This window comes from Macaca mulatta, chromosome 18 (assembly GCF_049350105.2).
Source record: "Macaca mulatta isolate MMU2019108-1 chromosome 18, T2T-MMU8v2.0, whole genome shotgun sequence".
NCBI classification, from domain to species: Eukaryota; Metazoa; Chordata; class Mammalia; order Primates; family Cercopithecidae; genus Macaca; species Macaca mulatta.
In genome coordinates, this window is record NC_133423.1 from 21,501,807 (window position 1) to 21,527,870 (window position 26,064).

At 42.7% G+C, this 26,064-nt stretch overlaps 1 protein-coding gene across 2 annotated transcripts in view; it reads left to right on the plus strand.

The window, feature by feature from the left end:
• The window catches only part of CCBE1 (collagen and calcium binding EGF domains 1), a 283,314-nt gene that overhangs the window by 189,815 nt on the left and 67,435 nt on the right, over window positions 1-26,064 (plus strand). The window lies entirely within an intron of this gene.

Sequence of the window (26,064 nt, forward strand, 5' to 3'; positions counted from 1 at the left end):
CTACACCCTGCCCACATATTTGTACTTTAGTCCCTTTGTAAACAACCCTTCTTTAAATTGCCCTAATTTTAATGTGCCTTCTCTTTCTGTTTAAGATTCTGACTGGTGAACATCCCTTTAGTAAGTTTCTTACCCCCCATACAAACCTGTATAAGCATGAACTTATCATGGCTCCCTCTTTGGGCTTAGCTGCCAGGAAAATGAGCCCTATATGTAGTGTTTAACTGTAGAAGCTCTTTAGCCTAAATTTCTGCTATATTTATCTTTTACACTGAATGACTTTTGTTCCAATTTTAACATGTCTTTATAAATTATTTTAGAAGATATGAAATTGTGTAACACAGTAAGAAAAGCGCTGGTTCTCCAAGTCTCCCTTTCTCTTGCCAAATTGCTTGGAGTTTAAAGCTCATTCTCACAGGAATCAAATTTTAGCATCTATTTTTTACATTCTGGGGGATATGCAGTGGCTAATCTGAATTCATACGGGTTGATTATGACAGAAAGGAATGTTTAAGTCATTTTCCTCTGTGTGTAATTCTGTGTATACAATTGCAATCACCCAACTTTATCACGATGAACATTTCACAGCTTAGTTAATAAGCCTGTGGCCTCAGGCTCAAGGATGGGAACCCTGGTCCTGCTGGGGTATCTCTTGGTTTCATGTTTAGTTTGAGGATGCCATCATGTGGTCCTTTGGCAAAGGAAGAGGAACACAATAGTCATTGTTTTCAACTATAAATTGTTTGAACGTGGCCCAAAGTTCTATACTTTTCCACTCCTCCTTCCACCCCATTGGTGAGCTTTCAAATATTATCAAGATATTTACCATTTTTATAAAATTTTAGAGTTGGAAGCTTAGAGGCCATGAAATCCAAGTAATCTAACTCCCTCATTTTGCAATGAGGAAGCAAGGGTGCAGAGAATTGAATCCACCACTCAGTGCCCCATGATGCTTTTGTGTTATGGCAGGGGGATGGCCCAGGTTTGGGCTCTTGGGGTTTTTTTTGTTTTGTTTTGTTTGTTTGTTTGTTTTTGCCTCCCATGGCAGTGTCCTCTCTGCTGTGATTTGCTACCTGTGACCTTCACGAGTCCAAATGGCATAGAGAGCAAGTGCCATGGAAGTTCAAGGGGAGAAGGGGTCGCTGTGTGCTTGGCTTAGAGAGCCAGAGAAAGCTTCAAAGAAGAGGAGGAAATCAAGATAAAATCTGAAGGGTGGGCAGACTAGATAAGTTTCATTTAACACATCGCAGACTCCAGCAGTTAACATGAGAGCATTCGCCGTGGATCTGCCTGCAAAATGCACTCTGTAGGACTTCTAAGGCACATCCACTTTAATTTGTTGGTCACTTATTTATAGGTACGTTGCTCTGATCTCTGCCCCTATCTTTATGTGTCAGACTTTTCTGTGTCCTTTTCTGTCTCTCACAAAGACACTATCAGTGGATTTGGCATCTATCCTAAATCCAGGATGTGTATAAATATAGGCACAAGCTCTTAATTTAACAAATGAGGACATTTGTGGTCAACCAGAATTTTCAGTTGCTCAAGAAAATTACATCTGGGCTTAAAAAAAAAAAAAAGGAAGACATTTTAGGATCAGATACTACTTACAATAATGGTAAAGCTTTATTGAGGAAAATACTTTTGGGTGGAATAAATCTAGACTACAATGTCAAGGAAATGTGTATATCTAGAGTGTCATTTTAAAGATCTATTTTCTTGGGGATTATTACAAAGATGCATAGAAGATATAAAGCTATAGCATGGAGATTGTGAAGATGAGATGACTTCCACAGAGACCCCATGTATGTATATTTAGTTGTCAAAAACTCAATGGTGTTTGATTATTTTTTCTCCAGTTTTGAGATTCTGTTCACTCAGGCAGTGAGTGAGTTGGCGATTAACACATTTAGCGCTCACTTTCGGCCAGATCCTGATGAAATGACAAAGATGAACAAGACAAGCCTCCTGCCTTCTAGGAGTTTACAGCCTGGACAGAAAGACAAACACGTAAACAAACAGGGGCTAAAGGAGGAGACAGCAATGTCTTACAAAGGGGATCTTCTGAGTTGTACCCATAGGTGGAGAGTAAGGTGTGAAGATGAGGGCCTGTACAGGAACATGTAGACATTTGGTGTGACTGGGTCATGATGGGAAGATAGAGAAAGTCCTGAAGAAGTGAAGTGAGGGCCGGGCGCGGTGGCTCAAGCTTGTAATCCCAGCACTTTGGGAGGCCGAGACGGGCGGATCACGAGGTCAGGAGATCGAGACCATCCTGGCTAACACAATGAAACCCCGTCTCTACTAAAAAATACAAAAAACTAGCCAGGTGAGGTGGCGGGCGCCTGTAGTCCCAGCTACTCGGGAGGCTGAGGCAGGAGAACGGCGTAAACCTGGGAGGCGGAGCTTGCAGTGAGCTGAGATCCAGCCACTGCACTCCAGCCTGGGTGACAGAGCAAGACTCCGTCTCAAAAAAAAAAAAAAAAAAAAAAAAAAAGAAGTGAGGCCTTTTGTACTTTGCAAAAGAATTTGAACTTGACTTGGAGGTGATGGGAGCCAAGAAATTATATTAATAGAATAGAAAATACATAAATATTTTAAATATCTGCACTTGATGGAATAGGAAACAAGACTGGAGGCAGAAAAGTAAATTAGGAAGCCATAAAAATGGTGAGGATGAGCCATTCAGAGGTCTGAATGAAGGTAGATGGTAGCAGGGATGGAGAAGAGAGGCAGACTCTGGAAACATTTTCAAGTGTCAGTCCTGGGACTAAAGAGGTTGTATACATAGCATAATTAGGAACCCAGGTTTGGAGTAAGGCAGATCTGGCCTCCAATTTCAACACTGTCACTTTCTGGTTGTGTAACCAGGCCATGTTGCCTAACCTCTCGAATCCCAGTTTCCTGGTCTGTAAAGTAGCGTAATGCCTCTCTGTGATACCACAGTTCAGAGCACTTGGCAGGAAGATCGGCTCCTTAACATGCACTGTGTAAATGGTATGTGAATGGTAGCAGCTGTTACACCCAGGTGTCCTGACTTCCAGCGGAACTGTCTCCAGATTACTCTTCCCTGCCTAAGACGCTTCATGGCTAGGTAATGGGGACTGGATTTCCATATGAACAGTTTTCATTGCTCACTCCCTGGCCTCCAGCTGTCCCCATGTCACAGTGGGCTGTGTCACATCTGCATCACAGGCCTGTCCTTTGAGGGAACAGGCACAGCTCCCCCCCCGCCCCCACGAAGAAGAAAAACAGTTGAGCACCCTTGTCTGACTACACGCCAGGAAGCCTGTCTTTGTATAGGAGAGACAGCCTTTCCTCTGGCCATGATCGTGGATTGCTGTTTGTTGGTCACTGTTCCTTTGTAAGGGGATTTATTATGCGTTAGTGGTCTAGAACGTATGCATCCTTTGATAGGAGAAACTGCAAAACTAGAAGGGTTGTAGCAGGCCTCCCTCCTTGCCAGTGAGTGAGGACTGTTTAAGTGGCCTAGCAACAGAATCACCATCAGCCGACAAGCACGGCACTCTTATAGCTCCACTCTGGCGTGCCTTGCCTTTCTGCAATGGAATTTATGACTTTGTATCCGATGTGCCTTTTTTTTGAGGGAGGAGGGGGAAGAAATTAGATCCACAAAGCCAAAACATGTTAGCTTGAGAATTCCAAGGGCTCAGAGTTGGGCTCAAGTTCACCAGGCGAGTGTTTAATGCTGCCCTCTGGCTCACCTTTGTTTAGATAAATAATTGAAAGTGTGCCATGTACAAGGTTTGGGACTCAGTCGCACAAAGGAATCTGGCTGATGGCTCCTTAATTGAAAGCAGGAGATAACCAACACCCTAGCCTTTTCCTCCCTTGGGATGTTAAGGGTAGTGGGGGTGGATTATTTTCTTTGGCACTCATGTTCTTGGGTTGCCCACAGAGGATGACACACATATGACTCTTACCTCACACAAAAAAAAGCAAAACCATGCCTATGTCCCACCAGGGATTGTTCAGGTTTCAAGGCGAGGGTGCAGTTGCTCAGCATAGGTTTGATGAGCCCTGACATTGTGCAGGCCTGGGCTCTGTGCTGAGCACTGCCCACAACTGAACCTTGTCCTCGGGCAGCTCAGCAAGGTGGGAGAAAAGGACATGCTCAGACCCCAAGGTGACGCAGCCAATGCTCTCAATCTTGGCTGCGTTTTAAAAATGCTGACTTGTAGGACAGGTGTGCTGCCTCATGCCTGTAATCCCAGCACTTGGTGGGAGGCCGAGGTGGGAGGATCACTTGAGTTCAGGAGTTTAAGACCAGCCTGGGCAACATATGGAGACCCTGTCTGTGCTAAAAATACAAAAAGTAGCCAGGCGTGATGATGCACGCCTGTAGTCGCAGCTACTTGGAAGGCCGAGGTAGGGGGATCACTTGAGCCCAGAAGGTCAAGGCTGCATTAAGCTACGGTTGCACCACTGCACTCCAGCCTAGGTGACAGAGTGAGACCCTGTCTCAAAAGAAATGAATTAATGAATGCCCCAGAGATTCTGACTTAATTGTTCCGTGGTTGGCCTGAGCATAAGTACTTTTCATTAAATAAGCATTTCTCTAGTGGACTCTAACATGCAGCCAGGATTGAGAACTAGTGATTTTTAGTTTTCCTAAAATATCCTGAGACCAGCACAGGTAGTGGGAATGTGGGTGTTCAGAGAAAGTGGGAATCCCTTATTGGTGGATAGGAATTCAAGAAAGGCTTCCAGGAGGAGGAGGAAGCAGTTTGGATGTGTTTGGGGTCCAGCAGGGGAGGAGTGTCCACACTTAGTTCAACAGATAAAGATTTGAAGGCTTTCCCTTCCACACAGCTTGTCAGGTTTTTAGTGACTCCACTCTCGCTTCCAGTCTGGCCACTCACTCAGTTTTGTTCACTGCCCCACAGTCCTGATCTATATCTTAGGAAGGAGGAACCGGCTTTCTCCACTGTTCTTTCCCAGTTTGGGAACCACAAGCCTGATGCTTCCCCTCTAAAGTCATGGGGGTAAGTAAAAGGAGATGTGCTGTCCCTATGGAGGAGGTAGCAGCCCCAGGACAGGGTCCCCAAAATCGTCATCGACTTGACGTCCCAGCCGGCAGCCTTGATGCTTCTGGCTCAGAGTGGGCTCTTCTAAGCATGGCATCCCCACATCCATGTCTGCATTTCTTCTCATTCAGAGCTCGTCAATGAGCAGTTATCCTTTGCCAGACACTGTGCTTCACACTTTGGGGATTGAAATCCTAGGTGTAACCCATCTTCACCTTATGACTTGGGGAGATTCTTGCGCTGTCTGACACTCCCTTGATCCACCTGTAAACTGGGTGTAATCACAGAACCAATGTGTGGGTGGTTGTGGGGATTCAGCAGAGCTCTGTATGAGGTGGCAGTTTCTCGCCTGTGACTCAGCTCTGGGGGACCATCAGTAGCAAAACCCTTCCCCATCTTCCTGTGTTTCCATTGTCACAGGGAAGAGGGATCCAACAGCAGTAGGAACAGTCTTTGGAACAACGGCAGCAGGTCCTGAGTGAGTGGTTTCCCTTGGGCTTCTCGGCCTCTCTCTGCTGAAGGCCACGTGGTTACAAAGTCAGGTGCACAGGGAGTGAGCAGTAAATGCTGGCCACTGCCATTGCTGTTTCTACCACAAACCCTCCAGGGAAAGGCCCCTCCCTGCTGGATTTCCAGGTTTTATCAAAGTGTGGGTGTAGGAGAGCTCCTCATTAGGAAGGTGCGATGGGGACTTTGGAGAGTGTCATCGACAGTTCTGGATGAAGCCAGCTGTTACCCCTGGACCTGAACCTGCTGGGAGGCTTGTGCTAGAAAGATACCCAGGAGACCATGGCCTGCAGTTCAGCACACCCTTCAGCAGAGAGACACCAACAAGCCAAAGGGAAGCTGCCAAGACCTGCCTGCCCTTCTTCGGAAGACTTCATTCCCACTGCTTTGAGGGTCAACTTTTCTATAGCAGTGCAAATAGAGAAAGGATCGTGAAGAGTTTTGTTAACAGAGGTCTCCCAGACCTGAGTCCCAGGGTGGGAAACCAGTCGTCTGGGATGTGTGGGAAAGCATCCTGCTTTGTGTCTGGCTGATCAGCATATATCAACACAACCGCAGAGTAGAACCGTGCTCTGGCCAGCACCAGTGAAATATTTTTGGACCTGTGGGTGGCCTAAGAGGTCCTCGGGATAGTCTTGCTACCTTCCTCTGGGACTTATCTTTAGACTCAGGCAGCCCCTGCTGAAGGGCTAAGCCCTACATTGTGGAACTGGGCCTTCTAGAAGTGGACTGCGATTACATCATATATACTCCCCGACAGCTTTCTCCACGGTTGTCCAGAGCCCCCTGAACTCCAATCCCTAGGAAGATACTGGCCTAAAAGGGAAGCTTCTCCTGCAGCTGGCTCCTTTGGAAGACCCTTCTTGTTCACAGCAGACTCCCACCACCACACACAACAGGCTTTAGGCCCTGGAGAGATCTCAAAGTGTCAAAGTGATACCTGAGGTCCAGCAGGCCACTGTTGTGTCTAGAGAGGACAGTACTTACCTAGTGATATGATTTGGCTGTGTCTGCACCCAAATCTCATCTTGAATTTCCATGTGTTGTGGAAGGAACCCGGTGGGAGGTAATTGAATCATAAGGGCAGTTCTTTCCCATACTGTTCTCATGATAGTGAATAAGTCTCACAAGATCTGATGGTTTTATAAGGGGGAGTTTCCCTGCACAAGCTCTCTCTCTCTTTGCCTGTTGCTGTCCATGTAAGACGTGACTTGCTCCTCCTTGCCTTCTGCCATGATTGTGAGACCTCTTGAGCCATGTGGAACTGTGAGTCCATTAAACCTTTTTCCTGTATAAATTACTTAGTCTCAGGTGTGTCTCTATCAGCAGCGTGAAAACAGACTAATACACCTAGTGTCATTTACTGGACTTCAGAAAGCACCCCTACCTCCTTTCCCTCACCACAAAAGCATCACTCCCACCACAAAAGTGTCACTCCCACCACAATATTGGGATTCTTCACCTTGTTATAGTGCCTGAAATTCCATCAAAATGTTGCTCCTCTTAGTTGAAAGCCATCCTTTTTACAGTCGATGTGCTAACATAATGGTATCTTCTCATGGTGTCCATTTCTTCTGTGCACTCTTGCTTGACTGTTCCCTAGTATTAAATGAAGGAATCCTTTATCACTGGACTTTCTAGCAGTGCTTAGGTATGAGTAAATGACACTGAAACCACTATGGCAAGTTTTCAAGGTTACATATATCATTTAATCACATGGCACTATTTGCTCTTTATCTTAAATGCCATTGTCGGGATAGGGAGGAAAAACTGTTCTCTCCAAATTCCAAGAGCCACTTGGCCTTAGGGTTTATCAGGAGACCAGATTAAAAAGCATTTCAAAGATCTGAGGGTGGTGGGTCAGTTAATAATATAACTGAAAGGAATGGCCAACCCCATGAACTAGAAATGCATCTATTTATCAATCTTATCACTTCTCTCTCATGGAACCCACAAATGGATTTCTCTTTTTTTGGCTGGGCACAGACCTCAGAAAAAGCCAGCCAGACAGAAAGCAACAAGGCACTGAAAATGAATTATGCACTAACGTTGCCCACAACACTAAAACTTCTGTTATGTAGAGCAAGCTCATGTTTATGAAACATTTTCTTACTGCTGCTTGCTTTGCTCTGTCGGTACAGATGGTTTCTTGTTGCTTAAACTCAAGCTCCAACTCTTTAAGGTTACCAGTAAACAATTCACTAATTCCATAAAATGCATAGACATTCAACTGTTACTGTTAGAATACAAGTCTCAATATGGTATGGACTGTATCTACAGGGTAATAAAAACGTTTACATTTGAACCATTTATGAAGGACTTCGGTCTGTGAAACAAATTTGAGCTTTTGATAAAACACACTCACGGAAACTCTGATTAACACCCAAATCAAAGCCCTTTCTACTATTATAATTATTTCTCAAAATTGTATCAAATTGTATCAGTTTATCAAATTAATGCAATTGTATCAAAATTGTATCTTTTGTCACCAGTATAACTGGACAAAAAAAAAGATCTTGGTTACAAAGAACAGAAATGCCACATGAATCTACACAGTGAAGGAAGTGGTAATTGGGATATCTGGAGTTAGAACATGAACAGCTGGCAGAAAAATGAAGCAGTCCTAGGCGTGGTGCCTCCCTCATAGCGTGTCCTCTGGGGAGAATCACCAGTGCTGATGTCCTCTTCTCACTCGCGTTGTCAGCTCACTCTGGTCTCTCCAGACCCTATCTTAACGACCAGCCAGCCAGTATGATCCATGGGGTTCATGTTGGTTTAGAGCCCTGGACAGGATTTGTAATTGGTCTGGCACGTGGATTTGTCCAGGGAGAGGTGGCTGGTTGGCTGGGAGATACCCGTCTCTGTCTTTTTAACCTGGAAGGGCAGGAGCGTTGCCTCATGGTACAAAGTCAGACCATCCCAGCGACCCCATCAGGAGGACTGCGGGCTGGGCAGTTTTCCTTAGGAAGGGCCTGTGGACCATAGGAAGCGACGGGCACCTCTGGTTCGAGGGGTATCTGGGCAGTTGGAGGCTCTAATTAATAAAGCACTGGTGTCTGTCACCACATAACAAAAAGATCAAATAGTGCCGTGGCCCTAGGCCAAGAAAACCAGCACCTCTGCATGCTTTTCCGTGGGCCTTCTCTCTGCCCTAAGTGGCCTTATCTATTCTGTGAAATCCAAATCACACTGTGCAAAGCAGCCTCAGACCAGGCCAGGCTGGCCTTGCTCTATTCTTTGGTAATTTTTGATGGGCTGAGTGCTTTTTGATGTCTTGGGTATTTTCTTTGTAAAGGCCATGATGTTGTTAGATACTTATGTTCAGCGCTCAGTGTATTATTCAGTACGATATGTGCTCAGTGATACCATGAGTTCTTCTTATCTTATAACTCTTTGTACTTCCCCACGGCCTCTATCAGTGAGTTGCTCAGGGTCAGCATTCAGTTATCACTTGTTGATTCTGTTTGGTCTTTAGGCATCCCAGTATTTCACAGAGCTTCATCATAACTATTATAAGCATTCATTTAATATATACTTAAACCCCTGTATTGAGAGAAGACAGGAGATGATAATAATAGCTACTATTACTAGCATTACTACTCTTTAGTGGACATGTACTGTATAGTAGGTGCTATACTAGGTACTTTACATATCTCATTTAATGTTCAAAATAACTCTACAAGGTATATATTGAGATACCATTTTGCCGAAGAAAAAACGGAGATGTAAGCTCATATATAACTTACATCAATTCATCAAAATGAGTAAATGGTGGAATGAAGCGCTAAACTCAGTTCTGCCTGTCTTTAAAACAGCTACCTATAACCACCATACCATGTGACATCTCCACATTTTATACTTGTTAATGATTCTGAGTCAGTCAGGCCTCTTGAACATAGAGGTCTATGTGACCACTCAACAGGGATACAAAATGAATGTACTAGGTCAGCTGCTTAGCCAGACAAGGTAGCTGAGTTGCCAAGCAGCCCCTGGATTCTGGATCTTGGACCGCTTGCCTGGACTGCCTGAGTCTTCCAGTTTTTCACAAACAGCAGAGTGAATAGTATTTACTCCAAATAAAGTTGAATATTTTCAGTCCCATGAGGCAGAAGATGGTAAAGGTGATGGATCTGTCACTATTTTATACAAGAAACATGACTGAGGTTACACCACATGCCAGGCACTGTTTTGAGTCTGTCCTTTGCTCCTGTCAATCCCTTATTCCTCCTATACCCTGTAATACAGAACAGGAGACAGGCAGGAAGAATGAGAGACTGGAGAAGATAAAAAGAGAAAACCATGACCCTTATTTTTATAAATAATATCTTGGATAGGTTCTTCCCAAGGAGAGAATCCTAGCCAACTTCAGGAAAAATATATTGAGCATCTGTGATTTTTCAGACATTGGGCTAAGTGCTCAAGATAGCCGAGACTCAACCCCTGCCCTCTAGGGGTTCATGGTCAATTAGAGGAGACAGAGTGTGGATGTACAATGGTAGACATCTGTATATTCTCCTGTAACCCATAAGATATTCTCTGCAGAGCCACCCTTATCACAGAAACTGAAGCTGTAATTGTTGTCAGGGATCAGATTTAAGACTCCAAGGCACTATCTCTTAAAATTTGCAAAAAGGAAAAAAATATGATAAATTGCAAACTCCTTAGGACTCAATAGAGAGATGGGGCAGTTTCTCTCTTCTAATTGAACAATGCTTCACCTATCAAGAAGCCTAAGTTGTTTTAAAAGAGTACGCCCCACAGCAGCAACATCTCTTCTTCAGCCTTGGAAATGCTGGTTCAGTTTAGCCATGTGTTGACCAGCGTGTGATCTACTCCTTGAGAACCACCACTTGTGTAGATTTGTCCAGAGGTCATTACCACCCGAGAGCGGCAGGTGCCTGAAGAGCCAGGGCAGCCACAGTGCCCCTTGTACGTCTTGGGCTGTCATAGAGAACTTACTGTGCACGCCACATCTAAAGGCACACCAGAGGGTCATCTTCCTCTCCCACATGTTTGCAAAAATGCTTTCAAGTCATAGCCACTCACATATACCAATGTGTGGAATGACCAAGACAAGTTTCTTAAAGTGATTCCTTCTAGCTCATGTTTCTTTTTTACCCTGAGGATGGAGTGTGTACTTTTTTTGACCTATACTTCTTTTTCTCTAAAAAAAAAAAGTAGCCATTCATGGAACATTTCACACTTTTACATAAGAATTACATAACCATGATTAACATGATTAATCATCGTTTATGTAATTTGGATAATTGGTTTGGATAATTATTCGGAGCCAGAGAATTCTTGAGCAAGGGGAGACCTTAACAGTCAAGTCCAGGGCCATTTTTTCCCCCCAAGAGCAGGAAACAGAGGCCCAAATAGGAAAGTGATTTGTTCAGGCTCAGACAGCAGTTTGTTGGCATCCTTGACATCACTTCCCTCACTAGCTCTTCCCTTTTTAACTCTCTGGTTTCTTTACTGTGCCCAGTTAGGCCAGGCGGACATCTCCCCAGCCATGTCCTTGGCCCATGCCCTTGGCCCATGCCCTCCCTGGGTGCGTGCTTTTTTTTTTCTTTTTTTTTAAGACAGATCTTGCTCTGTTGCCCAGGCTGGAGTGCAGTGGTGTGATCTCGGGCTCACTGCAACCTTCGCCTTCCAGGTTCAAGCGATTATCCTGCCTCAGCCCCACAAGTAACTGGGACAACATGCCTGGCTAATTTTTGTATTTTTAGTAGAGATGGAGTTTCACCATATTGGCCAGGCTGGTCTCAAACTCCTGGCCTCAAGTGATCTGCCTGCCTCAGCCTCCCAAAGTGCTAGGATTACAGGTGTGAGCCACAGCACCCGGCCCCTCCCTGGGTGTATTTATCCACTGTTGGCTTCATCTGCCATGCTATAGGTCGTCACTAGAGCTCCATGCCCTGCCTTGGCCTTGAGCTGCCTATAGCCTAAAACATATTAAGCAGCATGTTCAAACTGAATGTAATACCTTCTAGTCATCCCCAAATCTGTGCTGTAAAAATATTCTGTAATTATCTCTCTTCTGATTTAACTTGTAGTCTGATTTAACTTGTTTTCATTCATGGCAACCTCATCCCCCAGGCAGCTCTACAAGAATAAATCTCTAGTCTTGGACTTCCCTGATTTTCTTATTCTCTATATTCAGTGTGTTAGGAAATCTTACAGATTTTGACCCCAACATTAAAAACAAAAAAAAATCTGTCCTCACTTTTCAACTCTCCACTCCATTTTAGATGCTCTTATCTCTAGGCTGAAATATTTTAGTAGCCTTTTTAACCACTCTATCTGTAGTCTTTTATTTCCAAACTGTTACGCCCTACAGATTAAATTAGGTTCAGGTTGGGGAGAGATATCCTAAGGTTGTCTAAGGATCATCTGAACCAAGGATGGAGAAAATTATTGCCCAGAGGAAAGCTGAGCTTGCACAACAGAGAAAATGGATTTGGGCCACACTGGAGGGGCAGGGCTGGTAGTGAATGAGGATGGGTGCCCCTTATGTATATGTTTCTGGGGCAGAGGCAACTCCAAGCTAAGTATTTCCCTGGCTCCTGAAATTGAGTTTATCCTCTGTACTGAGAGGATACATTACACTTCTGTTATGAAGCTTGTATTGCTCTGTCTTGTGTATCCCTAGCCAGGTGTGTTAGTCCATTTTCATGCTACTTCCTGAGACTGGGGAGAAAGAGGTTTGATGGACTTACAGTTCCATATGACTAGGGAGGCGTCACAATCATGGTGGAAGGCAAGGAGGAACAAGTCACGTTTTACATGGATGGCGGCAGGCAAAGAGAAAGAGATTGTACAGGGAAAAATCCTGTTTTTTTAAAAATTATCAGATCTCATGGGATTTATTCACTATTACAAGAACAGCATGGGAAAGACCTACCCGCGTGATTCAGTTACCTCTTACTGGGTTCCTCCTATGACGTGGGAATTGTGGGAGACACAATTCGAGATGAGATTTGGGTGGGGACACAGTCAAACCATACCACTAAGCATATCTGTTTTTCCCACATTGCTTGTTTACCAAATGTAAATCTTACTAATCTATGTCTCCTGTGCAACACGCGCTTCAGGGAAGAGGTGGGCTCTGGAGTCCAGCAGCCTGGGCTCATGTCCTGACTTAGCTACTAATTTTAACAACTGAAGTGCTCTGTGCTCCAGCTTCTCACCTGTTTAAAAAAAAAAGTTGGAAAATGCTTATCTTGGTATACAGTAAGTTCTCGTTTAAGTCAAACTCAGTATTTCCAGTTTTTAACTGATCAGAATAGAAATTTTTACTGTGATATTAGGCCACTGTGAAGTTCAGAATTTAAAACAAGTAGAAGGTTCCTCCTCTCATCTGTAAATGATTTAAAGTAGAAATCCTACTTTTGGTGTTATATGAATTTCTCCTTCCAGTGACGTAGGCCTGAATTAATGTCCATTGTATTTCATTGTCCTTGAGGATTTTATGCATGTGAGGAATGGGATCTGTCACATCATGATTAACTAACCTAAGAAAGACTATCTCAGATCAGTTTCCTCTGTGTCTTCTCAAAGTCATTACAAGTGAAACTCTTTCCTTTAAGACTGTCCCATTAAATTCCCAAGTGACTCACCTGTGGACAAAACTTGAAATCAGCACATTGTATTTACAGATTCCTGTACTGATCTCTCTCCGTGGAAACGCCACATTTACACAGTGAACTGCAGCAGAAAGGGGCCCAGTGCCAGTGCAACTGCCTACAGTGTGCTGGGAGGAAGGATCAGAGCCCTGTGAAAGCAGAGCCTCCTTTCACAATGGATAATTTACAAGGAAGGTTCTCGACATTTACACTTCAAGAGTCAGCATTCTGTAAGGCTCAAGGGCTCCATGCACAGTTGTTCCTGGGGCAAAATAAAGGCCACATCTTGTCTGGGCCTCTTTAGGTGCACGGACTCTGAATTTCAGTGGCCTTTCTTCCGTGGGTCCATTTCCTTTTGTCATTTTGGCTTTGGATGTGTGTTGGGCTTCTGTAATTGAAACCAAAAAGAATAGCTTAAATAAGATGGAAATATTTTTCTCTTATGCACAACCAAGTGGTGTCATGTACACAGGTTCCTTGTGTATTGATCACGTCACTAGGACATTAACCTTACATTGTCCAGGATGGCTCATCGCCTCCACAATCACATTCCCACTCATGGGAAGGAGAAGGGGAAGGAGGGGAGGGCATGTGTCCCTTCTATTTAAGGGCACTGCCTGGGAGTTGCAGACCGTCTGTCACTCACATCCTGTTGGTCAGTCTAATCCGTAAGACCATACCTGGTGGGAGGAGAGGCTGGGAAATGTTACCTTAATTCTGGGTGGTTATGTGCCCAGGTGTAATTTGGATTTCGGTGACCATAGAAAAAAGGGAATAGCAGATATGGGAAAATGGCTGTCACACTAGTGACCTGAAAACGCAGCTGGTGTAGGTAATTTGGGGCTTCTACCAGAGGGGAAAAAAATAGAAGGCAATATTTTAAAATATGCATGTGGATTACTTGCCATAGACCTCTGGCTACACCAAGAATGCTTTTCTTTTTTCTTTTCTTTTTTTTTCCTTTTTGTTTTTTTGAGACACAGTCTCGCTCTGTTGCCCAGGCTGGAGTGCGGTGGCACAGTCTTGGCTCACTGCAACCTCCACCTTCCAGGTTCTAATGATTCTACTGCCTCAGCCTCCTGAGTAGCTGAGATTACAGGTGCTTGCCACCATACCCAGCTAATTTTTTGTAATTTTGTAGAGACAGGCTTTCACCGTGTTGCCCAGGCTGGTCTTGAACTCCTGAGCTCAGGCAATCCACCCACCTTGGCCTCCCAAAGTGCCCACCAGAATGCTTTTCTGTTCCACCTTAGCAGGGGAATAGACCATGAGACTTTTTTTTTTGCGACAGAGTCTCACACTGCTGCTCAGGTTGGAGTCCAGTGGTGCAATGTCAGCTCAGCTGCAACCTCTGCCTCCTGGGCTCAAGTGATTCTCCTGCCTCAGCCTCCCGAGTAGCTGGGACTACAGGCACGCGCCACCACACCCAGCTAATTTTTGTATTTTTGGTAGAGATGGGATTTCACCATGTTGCCCGGGCAGGTCTTGAGCGCCTGAGCTCATGCAATCGGCCCACCTTGGCCTCCCAAAATGCTGGGATTCCCAGCATGAGCCACCACGCCTGGCCATTTTTTTTCTATTAGTTTCAAAATATAATATTTTCTCATTCCAAAAGTAATAATGTAATAATTACTTTAAAAACTTAGAAAATATAGGCAAGAAAAATGAAGGCAACTAAAATGCCCGCATTTGCAGCTTAGGAGAGAGCCATGAACAGAAAGGTGAGGGTATAAAGCCTATGAATGGATCCACCCTTCGAGGAAGGGAAAAAGGTGGAGGAGCAATGGCAGACTTGCAGAGAAAATTTACAGTGTGAGAGAGCGAGGTGGCAAGGGGGCAGTTCAGAAACTTTCCAGGATGCTTGGCAACCATGGTGGACAATTTTTGTTATATTGCTCAGTTTATCGTATATAATGCAATGCTTGAAGATATGATTTGCTTGATAAATGCCATTGTAGCATTACTAATAGTTATTCAGGTATTCCTAAAATGCTCAGAGAGCTAAGGATAAAGTCAAAATAAATAAATGCCCAGGTCTTTGGGTGTTGGATCCCACAATTGTTACTGTTGGCAGTGAACCACATTGCTGCCAAGGAATAGTCTCTCATGTGCTGTCTCCAGACAATGACCCTCAGAGTAAGATTCACAACCATCAGTGCTTCCAAAAATTAGTCACCATGGAAATAAATGAGAGCAGAGATTTGTTGGTTTAAACATGTCTTACAAAGGAGAAAGTTGTTCCATTAAAATCTTATGTAAAGTAAACCTCTAGTAAGCCAGTTATTTTAGGTGAAAAAAGTAAGAATAATGAATATCCTACTAAATGATACTATGGTTTCCTAAAGCAGTTTCTTACTGATTACCATATGTTGGCTCCAGGTGACTTGGTCAAAAGCCGTTCGGTTGAAACGTAGCTGGTCACAACAATGACTTTGTTTAAAATGTTGCTGTTTTGGGTTGGCGAAGTGAATCATGATTGGCGCAGACATGCCTGTATATAGTCGTGCCAAACATGCATTCATGAACATCATTCCTTACCCAGTTTCAAAACCAGAAGTTTCTGAAGCCATTGCCAAGCCTGGCATTTGAAATATACCAAAAGACTTTGAAAAATAATGATTACTTTATTAGTTCCTTTATTTTTTCTTACAAAATCAATTCATGCTTGTTATAGAAAATTCAGAAAATATGCAGAAAAAATGGGGAATATCTTTTATCGCACCTGCATAAACAGAACCTCTTGTGAATACCTTGGTGAATCTCCAAATTAGCCTTTATTTTGTTATGTAAAAATAAGTATCTCAGCTGGGTGCGGTAGCTCTCGCTTGTAATCCCAGCACTTTGGGAGGCCCAGGCAGGCAGATCACCTGAGGTCAGCAGTTTGAGACCAGCCTGCCCAACATGGCAAAACCCCGTCTCTACTAAAAATACAAAAAATTAGCTGGGCGTGGTGGCGGGCGCTTGTAGTCCCAGCTGCTTGGGAGGATGGGGCAGGAGAATCGCTTGAACCCAGGAGGTAGAGGTTGCAGTGAGCCAAGATCACGCCACTGCACTCCAGCCTGGGTGACAAAAGGAAACTCCATCTCAAAAAAAAAAATCTCACTACTTATGTGTATATAAGTATATACATATACAATATAATCGCGTTTTATTTTTTGCAAAGGTAATATCAAGCCTACCTTTTTAAATTTGTTACATTTTTTCCTTATATTTCGGTGATGATCTGCTTCTCATTTGAACTAAGGAAAAGGCAGCCAGCAAGCAAGATAATGAGGGTAGACAAGGTAGAAAACTCATTTAGGGAGATAAAGATGGAAGACTGGGTTCAAAGACTTGGTTGCCAAGAGAAAGTTAATCAGGGCCGGGCGCAGTGGCTCATGTCTGTAATCCCAGCCCTTTGGGAAACTGAGGTGTAGAGATCACTTGATGTCAGGAGTTCGAGACCAGCCTAGCCAATATGGCAAAACCCCGTCTTTACTAAAAATACAAAATTAGCTGGGTATGGTGGCACATGCCTGTAATCCCAGCTACTTGGGAGGCTGAGGCAGGAGAATCGCTGGAACCCAGGAGGCAGAGGTTGCAGTGAGCTGCAGTTGCACCACTGCACTCCAGCATGGGTGACAGAGCGAGAGTCCATCTCAAAAAAAAAAGGAAAAAAGAAAAAAAAGAAAGTTAATCATTCCAGGGTTCTTTTCTCCAAAGCACCTTGAAACTCTGGCCATCCGAGTGTCTGTGTCTGCTGAGGACATTGACCCGTGGGTCTGAAGCACACTGATATGCCAGGGAGATAGAGAGGACTGTCAGAACCAGCACACATGTTCTCAGCCTTGTAGTGTGCGCTGCTGTTGACATCTATAAGTTCTGGGCCTGCTTTCAGTAAACAGAGAACCAATCATTTGTCTTTAATCATTGAGATGGATATCACATTGATCATAGGAAGTCAAATGCTTTAGCAGCCTAAGAGGTTTCACTTCTCTTTCTAGCCAGTAAAATTATTATGTCTTTGAACAGGAGTGAACATGGAAACACATATGGTTGAGACCCTGGTCCCTGTTTGGCTGTCACTGAGGACTGGCAACTTTTCACTTCAAGCCAGGCCTGTGGGAGTTAGACTGTAGCAGGGGTTCCTCGCATCCTGATGTCCCTGCTTGCAGCGCTCAGTGTCCTTCAGATGGGCTCAGTGTGGGAGACGCAGCAGGAAAAACAGCAGATGTCTTTTTACATTTGCTGTTAGGCTTCATGCATGCCAGCGCTTACCAAGCTCTAGATGCCTTTAAACTCCTGTAACCCTCACCCCAACTTGTAGGGTGAATAGTGTTACTATCCCAGTTGACAGATGAGGAAGTTGAGTTAGAAGAACTTAAAGTCAGTTATCTAAGGACTGAAGCTGGAAAGCAGCAGAGCCCAGATTCACACCTGGGAAGTACATTCCCAAGGCCCAGGGCCCAGACTTCCAGGTCTTCTGTTTTTTGAGGAAGTATTTGATTAATTTATGAAAAAATCATCACTTGCGCCCTGTTGGAATGAGTACCTTCTGGTTGTTACCTTAGCCCCGTTTAATAACCCTCCCACATATGCTTTTTACTTTTCTGTAATTTGAGCAGCGAAAGCCCAGATGATACCATGACCAGGGTTTTAATGATTAGAGGAATGACTTCAACTGTATTACTTCTTCACTTGATTGTTGCGTGTACGTGTGTGTGGCAAAAATAACATGTAAATTTTACCATTTTAACCACTTTTAACCGTAAAATTCAGGGGCATTAAATACGTTCACATTGTTCTGCATCCATCACCCCCATCCGTCTCCAGAATTTTTCATCTTCCCAAACTGAAACTCGGTATCCATTACCCAGTAACTTCCTATTAACTCCGTCTTTACAGTCCCTGGCAACCACCCTTCCATTTTTCCAGTCTCTTTGAATTTGGATACTCTAGGTACCTCATATAAGTGAAATCATGCCATATTTCTCCTTTTGTGTTAGGCCTATTTTGCTTAGCATGATGTCTTCAAGGTTCATCCATGTTATAGCATGCATCAGAATTTCCTTTTTAAGGCTGAACTATATTCCATTGTATGTATGCACCACCTTTTTATCCGTTCATCCATTGATGGTCATTGGGATGTGTCTACCTTTTGGCTACTGTGAATAATGCTGCTATGACCAGTGGTGTACAAATATCTGTTTGAGTCCCTGCTTTCAATTCTCTTGACTATATATCCATTAGTGGAGTTACGGGATCATGTGGTAATTCTATCTTTAATTTTTTTCAGGTACCATTATACTGTTTTTCTCATTTGATCTTGACCATCAGTAACTGTACATGTTAGCAAGTTATGCCTAACAAGCTTTTTGTGATTCTCTTAATACTGCCACTGAGATTTGGTAATAACAAGCTTACAATGTAGATGAACAAAGAGGCAGGTTTTGGTGGTGGTGGGTGGAGGAAGATTTTGTTTTTAGTTTTCTCTTAGTGATTGCTGTAGTGACCATGATGCTCTTACATTTGCCTGGGAGGAGCAGTCTTTCTGGCTAAAAGGCTGGAACCAAGCATGCTCAGATGTGAGACCAGTGATTTTATTCAGCTCTATTCTCAGGGGATGTAGTGTAAAAGGAATTCTAGTAGTTCACACAAAGTCATGCAAAGCTCAATAAAGATTTCAGCAAGGGAAGAACATTGAAACGAAAGATTCCTCATACTAAAAAACTTTACAAAAAAAATCAGGACCACTTTTAAACCCTCAGCCTTTTAAAATTAGCCCCAGGGGATCATGTTGCCACTTCCTGGCAAAAACTCTCTTCCAGACTCCCTTCTTAGGCATGCCACAGTGTGGCTGGAATGATGAAAGTTATGCAAATTGGGTTCTTCAGTCTTTGTGTCTCGGAAGTCTCCATTTAGGCCTGAGTAGTTGACAGTGTGAGGAAGCCACCATCTAGTGTGCCTTTAGAAGCCTTCATCAGAAGGAGCTCGTTGCTTTGGAATGAAATATTAAATTGAAGAGGTTCTTTAAAAGCATTTGGGACTTCTGTGTGCCTGACCAGGATTACCTACTCAAGGACAGGTTCTGCTCAGCTCTCTGGCTTGGTAGCCCAGAGTCTGGAGTTTCTTGGATATGCTTTTTATGATTCTCTTAATATTGTCACTGAGATTTGGTAAAAACAAGCTTACACGTAAATGAATAAATAGGTAGGTTTGAGGTTTCCTTGTTTTATTTGGGTATAGTTTTCCAAAAGAATATACCTCTTGCTTCTTGTTGCAGTAGGAAAAGGATAGGGGCTGCTTGCTTTGGGGTTGGGGAGAAAGATGGAAGTCTTCCTTCTCACCAGGCTTGGAGATCATCTTGCTGCACCCTGGTCTCCACTTTCCTTAACAGCTGGTGCTTCTGGTTGCTAAGCCTTGCTGAGGTTCCGCAGGGAGGGCTGGCTGGCTTCTCCACGGTAGCTACCCCTGGAGCCTGCCAGGTTTGAAGTTATTCCACCCCGCACAATCCTTTTGCCATGTTCATACATTGTGTTTCAGGGTTAGAGAAGTCTCCTAAATCCATATGCTATGGGGCTTGCATTTTTATTTCTGGTTTTCATTATTTGGGGCTAACTTGTAAAAGAAGAAAGCAATATGACATTTCTTTTCCAGCCTCTTGAAATCAAAAGTTTCTCCCCTTACTTTTCTTCCTCCCTATTTCTTCCCCTATTTTGTTTTCAGAAGAAAAGATTTGTCTGCCATTGAATAAGAGGTGGAAGAAAAGAGATAAGTCATAAGATGAAAGCAACTGGGAAGAGTTGCTTTTGCCATTTGCTTGCTGTATTCATAAAACTGCAGCTAGACCACTCTTCTGACTGCAAGCCAGGCCCTGTGCTAGGCACCTTTCTTACATTAACTGTAATCCCATCAACAATCGCATAAGGCAGATATTATTTATTCATGTTGTGTCCATGAGGAATCTGAAGCTCAGCAAGATTAAGGAGCAAGCCCAAGGTCACATCCCTAGCTCTGTAAATGCCAGAGCCAAAATTGTAGCCCACATTTGTTGACCCCAAAGCCAATGCTCCATTCATTACATATTACCTTAACACCAAGGACTCTCAAATACTCTCAAAAACGCAGTTTCCTCTCTCATTAGAAAGAAAAAATCAGGCCAGGCATGGTGACTCATGCCTGTAATCCTAGCACTTTGGGAGGCCCAGGCAGGCAGATCACCTGAGGTCAGGAGTTCGAGACCAGCATGGCCAACATGGTGAAACCTTGTCTCTACCAAAAACACAAAAATAAGCTGAATGTGGTGGCGGGTGCCTGTCATCCCAGCTAATCAGGATGCTGAGGCAGGAGAATCGCTTGAACCTGGGAGGCAAAGGTTGCAGTGAGCCGAGATCATGCCACTGCCCTCCAGCCTGTGCAACAGAGTGAGACTCTATCTCAAAAAATAAATAAATAAAAAAAAATCTGATTTATCTGGTGCATGAATAAGCAGCCATGCAAGGAAAATCCCAAATAAATCATAGAACAATTTACCCTTGCATTGCAGCAAGGGTGCAGATATTTGTCGGCCAATTCACTTGACCTTTCATGGTCACTTTTAGTCTTCTAATACTATAGGAAGTTATTTTTAAAATTCTTTTCTAGTCTCTAACATAATGACCAGCAGACAGTCTGATGATGCAATCTCTGTTATCTTCATTTTTCTGGTGTAGTTTTTCCTTCCAAAAACTCACACACACACCTTGCTGGAGGGGTGTATTTCTGCCTGCATGACTTTTATTATTATTTTTTTTACATGTGTTTATACTCAGGGGCACCCAGGGGAAAACTCTACAGACTTTCTTGATTACAAGGTATAATAATGAAAACCCTTTCTTTGTAACAACCATCTAATCACTTCCCCTTGCCAAGAAGTGAGAAAAGTATTTGTATTTGGAAAACCAAGCTACCACACGTGAAGTGTATTAAGAATGATTGTCTCCCCAGAATCACACGAGCTTTCCCCATCTTAGTTTGTTTTTCTAAAGATAAAAACCATACAGCAGTGTTTGTAGTTAGATCTAACAAGTGCCCATACTTTCATAACAAGATTTCGCTTTGGCCGTCTCAACTTTGTTGTACATAAATAATGTTGTAAGTAATCTTTGAAACGGTATAACATGTGCAACCAGTGTTTATTTTTTTAATGCTTCAGAATATTTCATTATTTATTTTAAATGGTGATTTATGATTGATGGGTGTTTAACATGCAGAATAATGTATTCTCAGGAACTCTAGGGAAGACAGAAGGATGCACTGCCGTCTCACAACTCCTTGCCTTGAGCAGAGAGCTGAGGTCAGTTATGCAATGAAAAAACCCAGAGGGGAAATTAATTCTTAGCTAAGCAGGTATTTAAATGATGCATGCTCATCCTGAAACTCAGATCTTCTCGTGATGGAGTTCCATAGCCTTTTGAAAGCATATCAAATCACTTCATTATTTGATTTCATGAAAAAGCAAATGACAGGTTTCTTCTCACTCCGCTGCATGAACAGTGCTAAACCCTTGAAATGCTCATAAAGGTCACAGTGCCCAACTTTAATATCTTGGATGTGGAAAGAGAGATTGTAAAGGATCATATTGATTTGCATGAACTTTAAAATGCCATCAAACAGCTCAGAGGTTATATCTTAAATGCAGCATTAAAATAGAAACAGACAAATAAAACCATATGTTTAACTGTGATGTTCGATTTGATTATCAAAAACACGTGGGTTTTTCCCCCTTGTATCCAGCTTTCTCCTGAATCACTGGAGTTTCAAATCATCCAGTACTTTCCTTCCTCTTATAGTTTTCTGTAGGACAGCCTCAAGTAATGGAGTAAGTAATAACCGTGAAATTTTAATGAATACTCAAGCCAGTTTTCCTTCCGGTTGCTAGGAGCTTGGACTTTTTTAAACTATGGAAAACTAGACAGAGTTTAAGTTTCATGGAATAGAAAGGTAGACCCGGCCGGGCGCGGTGGCTCAAGCCTGTAATCCCAGCACTTTGGGAGGCCGAGACAGGCAGATCACGAGGTCAGGAGATGGAGACCATCCTGGCTAACCCGGTGAAACCCTGTCTCTACTAAAAAATACAAAAAACTAGCCGGGCGTGGTGGCGGGCGCCTGTAGTCCCAGCTACTCGGGAGGCTGAGGCAGGAGAGTGGCGGGAACCCGGGAGGCGGAGCTTGCAGTGAGCTGAGATCCGGCCACTGCACTCCAGCCTGGGTGACAGCGAGACTCCGTCTCAAAAAAAAAAAAAAAAAAAAAAAAAAAGAAAGGTAGACCCTGTACTTTTGGTACCTCATCATAAATTTATATCTTCATGGGCTTCTCTTGGTAAGTAAAATTATAATTTAGTTTGACAAGTTGGAAAATTATGTCTAATAAGAGCACTCTGGACACTGCCACACATCATTCATATTGGTAAATTGGATGGATGGATGATTTCCTTCTAACATAAAATGTCAAATTAATCTATGCTGGGAATGCCAGTTCAGGCAGGGGGACCTTAGCTGTATCACTCAAGTCTGTTTTGATAGCATCCCCAAATACCACTGTTTTTATATTGAAAGCATACTTTATATGCTTTTGAAGTAAGATATCTACCACCACTGGATTGCATGCGAGAAATGTTACAGGGAGAAGAATGAAGTGGCATTGCTGTACCCAGTTATGCTTCAGTGCTTCAGAATTTCTGTTACCAAATTTGACTTTTAACAATCATATGGGCCGGGCGCGGTGGCTCAAGCCTGTAATCCCAGCACTTTGGGAGGCCGAGACGGGCGGATCACGAGGTCAGGAGATTGAGACCATCCTGGCTACCAAGGTGAAACCCCGTCTCTACTAAAAAATACAAAAAACTAGCCGGGCGAGGTGGCGGGCGTCTGTATCCCAGCTACTAGGGAGGCTGAGGCAGGAGAATGGCGTAAACCCGGGAGGCGGATCTTGCAGTGAGCTGAGATCTGGCCACTGCACTCCAGCCTGGGCGACAAAGCAAGACTCCATCTCAAAAAAAAAAAAAAAAAAAAAAATGAACTTTTCATAAATTCCACATAAAACTAATTATGGATTTTATCAAATTTTTATAAATTTTGTTTCAGGAAGAGATTACTTAAGTTTCTCCTAGGAATGGTAATTTACCTGGGAGACCAAATTGTAGTGCAGCAAATTAATTTGACCAATACAGGTTGAGCATCCCTAATCCAAAATTTTGAAACATTTTCAAAAGAAATGCTCATTGGAACATTTCAGATTTTAGAATTTTGGACTGGGGATGCTCAGCTGGTATTCTGCAAATATGCCAAACTCCCGAATAATCTGAAATCCGAACACTTCTGGTTCCAAGTATTTCAGATGAGGGTTACTCAACCTGTAATATAATCACATTATACTAATTTGAAGGAGTAGAAAATAATGATCTTAAATTTTTATTAAAATGTGATGGAAAAAAATTAAGTGTGTCAAAATTCTTAGAAGACCTTATCTAACCTACGTGAAAGTTCTGATTATTCGACAAAACTGAAACTTGTTTTAAGACACAGATAATGTCTGATTTCCCAAATCAGTGGTTTGTGCTCCTTTCTCTACCTTGATATGCAAATGGTGTGTTCACACAGGTGACATGACAGGCTGTAGGTGACATGCAGTTCCCAGTGGTAGACTGCGTTTAACTCAGTTTCTCTTCCTAGAAAGCATGCCCAAACACAAATGAGCGAGAATGATGTTGCAGTAGGAATAACCTTGAATCTTATGTTTTTAATAGTTACCAAAAAATACTTCTTCAAAATGGTCATTTAACCTTTATAGTCAAAATATCTTGGGGTATGTTCTTGAGATTTGCAGATCCACTATACAGTGGTTAATTCTCAGCTTCTTGTGTATGATGATGGAAGTGGTGAAGGCAAGGAAAGGGGAAAGTAATGGGAGCAGGAGACAATGAGACAAAGGAAACATTAGCTCCAGCAGAAATGCCAATGTTTTGCTATTTTACATAAAATGTAGGGACTTTGTAACCATATAGGTCCATTTAACCATCTGCCATTTTTTCCTACAGTTGTCATATTTATTGCAACTACATGCAACTACAAACCTTGCAAGACAATGTCTGTTATTATTTTTGCTTTGAGAAATTAAGAGCAAGTCTTTGCTATTGTGAATAGTGCTGCGATAAACATATGTGTGCGTGTATCTTTATAGTAGAATGATTTATAATCCTTAGGATGTATACCCAGTAATGGGATTGCTGGGTCAAACAGTATTTCTAGATCCCTGAGGAATTGCCACACTATCTTCCACAGTGGTTGAAATAATTTACACTCCTACCAACAGTGTAAAAGCGTTCCTATTTCTCCACATCCTCTCCAGCATCTGTTGTTTCCTGACTTTTAATGATCGCCATTCTAACTGGCATACACCATGGAATACTATGTAGCCATAAAAAAGAATGAGTTCATGTCCTTTGCAGGGACATAGATAAAGGTGGAAACCATCACTCAGCAAACGAACACAGGAACAGAAAACCAAACACCGCATGTTCTCACTTATAAGTGGGAGTTGAACAATGAGAACATTTGGACACAGGGAGGGGAACATCATACACTCGGGCCTGTGGAGGGATGGGGAGCAAGGGGAGGGAGAGCATTAGGACACATACCTAATGCACATGGGGCTCAAAACCTAGGTGATGGGTTGATGAGTGTAGCAAACCACCATGGCACATGTGTACCTATGTAACCGGCATGTGCTGCACATGTATCCAGAACTTAAAAATTCTTTATATGTACTCAGATATTTACATTTATAATGTTCTTCATTCCTTCCTAAAGATGTACGTTTCCCTCTAGTGTCATCTCCTGATAGCCTGAATAACTCCCTTTAGCACAGGTCTGCTGGCAATGAATTTTTAGTTATTTATAATCTGAAATGTCTTCATTTCACCTTCATTCTTGAAGGGTATTTTCACTGCATATTCTGGGTTGAACAAGTTTGTTTTCTCAGCACTCAAAGGATGTCATATCACTGTCTTCTGTTTACTGTGGTTTTCTGATGAGAGGTTCGTGGTTATTAAAATCATCCTTTCCCTGTATATCATGTGTAATTTTTCTCTGCTTTCAGGATTTTCTCTTTCGGTTTCAGCAACGTGACTATGACATCTGTAGGCATTTTGTGTATGTGTGTAGTTAGCCGTTTCGGCCTTGCTAAACTTCTTTAATCTGAAAATGTATTTCTTTCACTACATTTTGGAAGTTTTCAGCCATTGTTTTTTCAAATATATTTTTCTGCTCCATTTACTGTCTCCTGTCCCTCTAGAACTCCAAGTACCAGACCTTAGACCTCTGATATTAGCCCACAAGTCTCTGTTCCCTTTTTTAAGTCTTTTTTTCTCTTTCCTTCAGATTGGATAATATTCACTTATTTATTTCATTTATTTCATTTATTTCATTTATTTTCAAATTCACAAATTCTTTCCTGCATCATTTCTCCATTCTTCTGTTAAGCACATCCAGCAGCATGTTTATAAATTTCAGATCTGTTTGTTCTATAATTTCTGTTTTGTTCTTTTAGTAGTTTCTCTGTTGACATTTTCTGTTTTGTTCATTGCAGGTATATTTTCCTTTATGTAGTTGAACACAGTTAAATAGCTACTTTAAAGTCTAATAATTCCAACATATGGGTTATCTTGGAGATTGCAGCATTGATTGTCTTCTCTTTGAGAATGGGTCACATTTGTACATGTTATGTTGTAGAGAGTCTGCATCTTGCTGTATTCATTCAGAGAGTGTAAATATTTTTCTTCTAGCAGGTAGTTAACTTGGTTAACTTAGCTTGGTTGAAGTGGAGTAAGTATTGAATGTTTATGTTAGGAATGACCTGTTCGCTGT